At 37.6% G+C, this 5,203-nt stretch overlaps 1 pseudogene across 1 annotated transcript; it reads left to right on the forward strand.

The window, feature by feature from the left end:
* The first annotated feature begins 3,244 nt into the window (after window positions 1-3,244).
* On the forward strand, window positions 3,245-3,616 carry LOC309855666 (small ribosomal subunit protein uS10 pseudogene; annotated as a pseudogene). The gene has a single exon. The product of its transcript is annotated as a small ribosomal subunit protein uS10 pseudogene (transcript).
* The last annotated feature ends 1,587 nt before the right edge of the window (window positions 3,617-5,203 follow it).

The raw sequence follows: 5,203 nt of genomic DNA on the forward strand, positions 1-5,203 counted from the left end.
TTCACAACCCTGAGATCAAGAGTTACATGCTCTACTGACTGAACCAGCCAGGTGCCTTCCTGCCTCCATTCTTATCCCCTTGTTATATGCTTGTGTTGGAAAGAAAAATTTCTCTATTGTTCAAGGTTCTTTTGGCTAGTCTAAGAATGAAATTGACATGAGATAGATCAACAGAAAAAAAATCAAATTTAATTACTTAACTATGGGAAATCCACATAAACATGAATGGTTCCAAAAATAGGAAAAATGAGGTGTGTCATCCTGAACTAAGAAGAAGGGGTTAGGAGTCTGGGACTTCAAAGGAAACAAAAGCAATTTACAGGAAGATGAAAAATAATAAATGCTTCATAGACAAATGATTGCTAGGCCACATGAAAACAATGAAACACAGAGAGGAATTTTAACAAACAGACTTTGCTAAATACCTGTCTGCCACTCCTAGTTCATATTATAATGTAGTTTTCTATGGTGATTGCTGTCTTTCTGGAGCAAGTCTTACATCTAAATTCTTTTAGGCAGTTGGTGGGGGGAGATCAAAGTTTCTCCTGAGTTATTTGGGCCTTAATTGTTTTCAGTTTGAAATAATCTGAGGGCCAAAGTGACACATCTTGGGGCAACTCATTCTGAACCAAATGCCTACACTTGTGAGTGAATGCCTGAAAAGAGAATACAGGAATCAGATCTCCCTAGTAATGTGAACAAATATTAGTTGAGAAGAACTAAATCCTCAGCAGAACCACATACATATCTGCTTAAGAGCAGATAAATTTTATAAATAGTAAACACATATGAATATACTTAAACAATAAAAAGAAGCATAAATTACAAATGTAGATCATAAGGATAAAATGATGAAATTCTCTTTGAGGATCCTTCTCTCCTTAGGATATCTCTTGAAAGTTGAAATGGCTGAAGAGGAAGCTAACCCTTTTGATTTTATAATTCAATTCACATATCTTTTGCCCCTTGGAAATATAAGCAGACATTTTTGAAATTAAGTCTCTCAGGAGGTATACAAGCTACACCACAGTACATGTCTCTCAAGGAGAAGAGAGTTTTCATTGTTCTTTGTTCTATTTTAAGGTATACATTTATGTGAAATTCTGTCCAGACTTTGTAAGTCTGTCCACACTATTGTGTTACCTTATACACATTGAATGTGATCATGCTTATGTGATATTAAATTGTGTTAAATTTCTCCTTTCTCTCTTCATACAGAGGGGTCTATCTATTGCTGGCAGGATTTTTAAAAATTTCCTTACAGGTTTTAACTAGAACATATAATCCCTCCTTACTAGAGCATCAATAAAGGATTTTGTTATTTTGACTACAGTAGTCCTGAATTTCATTACTCCTGAATCACCTCCTTATTTCATGCTTTGGGCACTATGGCTATGAGGGAGGAAGAATAATTTTCCTTCTACCCTTTTAGGTTCTGGGCTGAGGACCTCTCCTCCCCCCGTAGTAAGAGACAGATTAAATAGGAGTAAAGCAAACAGAAGATTAACAACATGTATACCTCTTGTATACATGGGAGATACCAGGAAAATTGAATAACTTCCTAATATGGCCCAAGCCACCACCTTAAAACCACCTACAGCTAAAGACCAAGGGAAATGATAAGGGTGGGGAGTCAGTTATGGGAAGTTACCAGGAAAAGAACAGCAAAGGAGGCTATGGTTGGTATGCAGATTTAGTTTGTTGCCTTCTCCATTGATAAACTTTTCTAGACATGTAGTCATTCTCTTCCTGGTACAGAGAGGGAGATACCCTGACAAATGCAGATTTCCTTTATAAACATAAATTTCTCAGTCTAACCATGAAATCAAAGAATTCAAAAACTCTCTTACCATTATCCCCAGTTTTATTCAAAATAGCACTGGAAGTCCTAGCTACAGCCATTAGACAACATAAAGAAAGAAAAGGCATCCAAATTGGTAAAGAAGAAGTAAAACTCTCACTATTTGCAGATAATGTGATACTGATGAGGGAGCAAGAGGCTGGCTGAGGACAAAGCAAAAGGGGCGCCTGGGTGGCTCAGTGGGTTAAGCCTCTGCCTTGGGCTAAGGTCATGATCTCAGGGTCCTGGGATCGAGCCTCTGCTCGGCAGGGAGCCTGCATCCTCATCTCTCTCTCTCTCTCTCTCTCTCTCTCTGCCTGCCTCTCTGCCTACTTGTAATCTCTCTATGTCAAATAAATAAATAAAATCTTTAAAAAACAAAACAAAAAAAGAAAAACAAAAACAAAGCAAAAGCTGGCACCTTGCACCCCCTCTCCACCCACTCCCCTCCCCTCGGTAATATATTTGACATTCCTCAGGCACCCCTGACTGCCATAAACGATTAACAAATAGTTAACTTGCAGAGATCACAATCCTGCAAGACAGGAGTCTCCCTTGGTTTACAAATGTCATAGAGATCTACAAACAAAGAAGTTACCTTATCAATAGCACAATTTCCAGAAGCAAATAACTCAGTTCCTCGAGCCCTACTGTCACCCTCCCCTCCATAAACAAAACTGGAGGAGGCTGAGGTAGAAGGAAATGTAAGTATAGTTAAATCTCTGCTGAACCTAAATCTCATTAACAAAGACCCGTGATAGCAGGATTGTGACCTCCCACCAGGAATCTCCCAACTATCTTGATGTTAATGGCTGGCCAAAAGACAACATTGATACCTCTGGTATCCCGGCACCTTGTAGGCCCTCTTTAGTGTATGAAAGTTCCATTGAAACCTCCCTTCCCCTCACCTTCCCCCAACTGCAAGGTACATAACATGCCATCCCTCATAACCCCGGCAGCAGCTCTTCCTGCCCACGGGTCCTGTCCCCGTGCTTTAATAAACTACCATTTTGCACCAAAGATGTCTCAAGAATTCTTTCTTGGTCATCAGCTCCAGACCTCAGCCCACCGAACCTCACCTAGGTTCTAGAACTTCATCAATACTACATATAGAAAACCCCAAAGATTTCACCAAAAAACTATTAGAACTGATAAATGAATTCAGCAGAGTCACAGGATGCAAACTCAGTGTACAGAAATCTGTTGCATTCCTACACACTAATAACAAAGCAGCAGAAATTGGAATCAAGAAAACAATTTCATTTACAACTGCACCCAAAACAATAAAATATTCAGCTTTTTGAAGAAGACATAGCAGAGCTCTGGGAACCCCATTCTTGCTCTTGACTTACTGCTGTCTGTGCTCACTGAGGAACAAGTTGGTCAGGAAGCTATGCCACAGCCATGACTTTTAAAGACACTGGGAAGACACCCAAGGAACCAGAGATGGTGATTCGTAGAATTAGAATTATTTTAATCAGCTACAACAGAAAATCTTTGGAGGAGATATGTGCTGCCTTGAGTAGAGGTGCAAAGGAAAAGAATCTCAAAGTGAGAGGACCAGTTTGGATGCCTACCAAATCTGAGAATTGCTACAAAAAAAGCTCTTTGTGGTGAAGGTTCTAAGATTTGGGATTGTTTTCAGATGACGATCTACAGGTGACTCATTGACTTGCACATTCCTTCTGAGATTGTTAAGAAGATTACATCCATCCTTATTGAGCCAGGAAATGAGATTGAAGTCACCATTGCAGATACTTAAATCATCCTTTTTAATAAACTGATTGTCAGTTGTTAAAAAACACAATAAAATATTCAAGAATAAACTTGACCAAAGAGGTGAAAGACCTGTACCCTAAAAACTATAAAACACTGATGAAAGAAATTCAAGAGATCATGAAGAAATGGAAAAACACACCATGCTCATGGATTGGAAGAAAAAATATTATTAAAATATCTGTACTACCCAAAGAAATCTGCATATTTAATGTAATCCCTATCAAAGTACTAACAGTATTTTTCACAGAACTAGAACAAACAATCCTAAAATTTGTATGAGATCACAAAAGACCTCAAATAGCTAAAGCAATCTTGAAAAAGAAAAACCAAACTGAAGGCACCAGAGTTCCAGATTTCAAGTTCTATTGCAAAGTGGCAATAATTAAAACAGTATGGTACTGGCATAAAAACAGACACATAGATCAATGGAATAGAACAGAAAACCTAGAAATAAATCCAATTTATATAGTCAGTAGATCTTAGACAAAGTAAGAATGGGCAAAAGGCAGTCTCTTTGACAAATGGTATTAGGAAAACAAGACAACCACATGCAAAAGAATGAAACTGGAGCACTTTGTTTCATTATACACAAAAATGGATTAAAGACCTAAGTGTGAGTCCTGAAACTATAAAAATCCTAGAAGAGAGCACAGGCAATAATCTCTCTGACATTGGCCATAGCAACATTTTTCTAGATAATCTTCTGAGGCAAGGAAAATAAAAACAAAAATAAACTATTGGGACTACATCAAAATGAAAAGTTTCTAATAGATTAAGGAAGCAATCAACAAAACTAAAAGGCAACCTACTGAATGGGAGAAAATACTTGCAAATCAAAACTACAATGAGATACCTCATCACTGTTAGAATGGCTAAAATCAAAAACACAGGAATCAATAAGTGTTGTCAAAGATGTGGAGAAAAAGGAACCCTCATGCAGAGTGTTGCAGCTACTGTGGAAAACAGTATGGAGGTTCCTCAAAAAATTAAAACTAGAACTACCCTATAATCCAGTGATGGCACTAATGGGTGTTTACCCCCAAAATACAAACACACTAACTGAAAGGGATACAAGCATCCCTGTGTTTATTGCCACATTTTTTATAATAACAAAACTATGGAAGCAGCCCAAGAGTCCATCAATAGATGAATAGATTAAGAAGATGTGGTATAATAATATATATATATATTATTAAGACATAAAAAAGAATGAAATCTTGCTATTTGCAGCAACATGGATAGGGCTAGAAAGTATAATGCTAAGTGAAATAAGTCAGTCAGAGAATAACAAAAACCATATAATTTTACTCTTATGTGGAATTTAAGGAAAAAAACAACAAAAAATGAGCAAATAGAAAAAGAGAGACAGACACAGAGAGAGAAACCAAAAAACAGAATCTTAGCTGACACCTTCGGCTCAGGTCATGATCTCAAGGTCCTGGGATCGAGTCTCATGTAGGGATCCCAGCTCAGTGGAGAGTCTGCTTCTCCCTCTGCCTCTCCCCCTGCTGTGCTCTGTCTCTGTCTCTGTCTCTCTCTCAAATGAATAAATAAAATATTAAACAAAAAAATCTTAAAAAAAAA

Source organism: Mustela nivalis (assembly GCF_964662115.1).
Source record: "Mustela nivalis genome assembly, chromosome: X".
In the NCBI taxonomy this organism is placed as follows: domain Eukaryota; kingdom Metazoa; phylum Chordata; class Mammalia; order Carnivora; family Mustelidae; genus Mustela; species Mustela nivalis.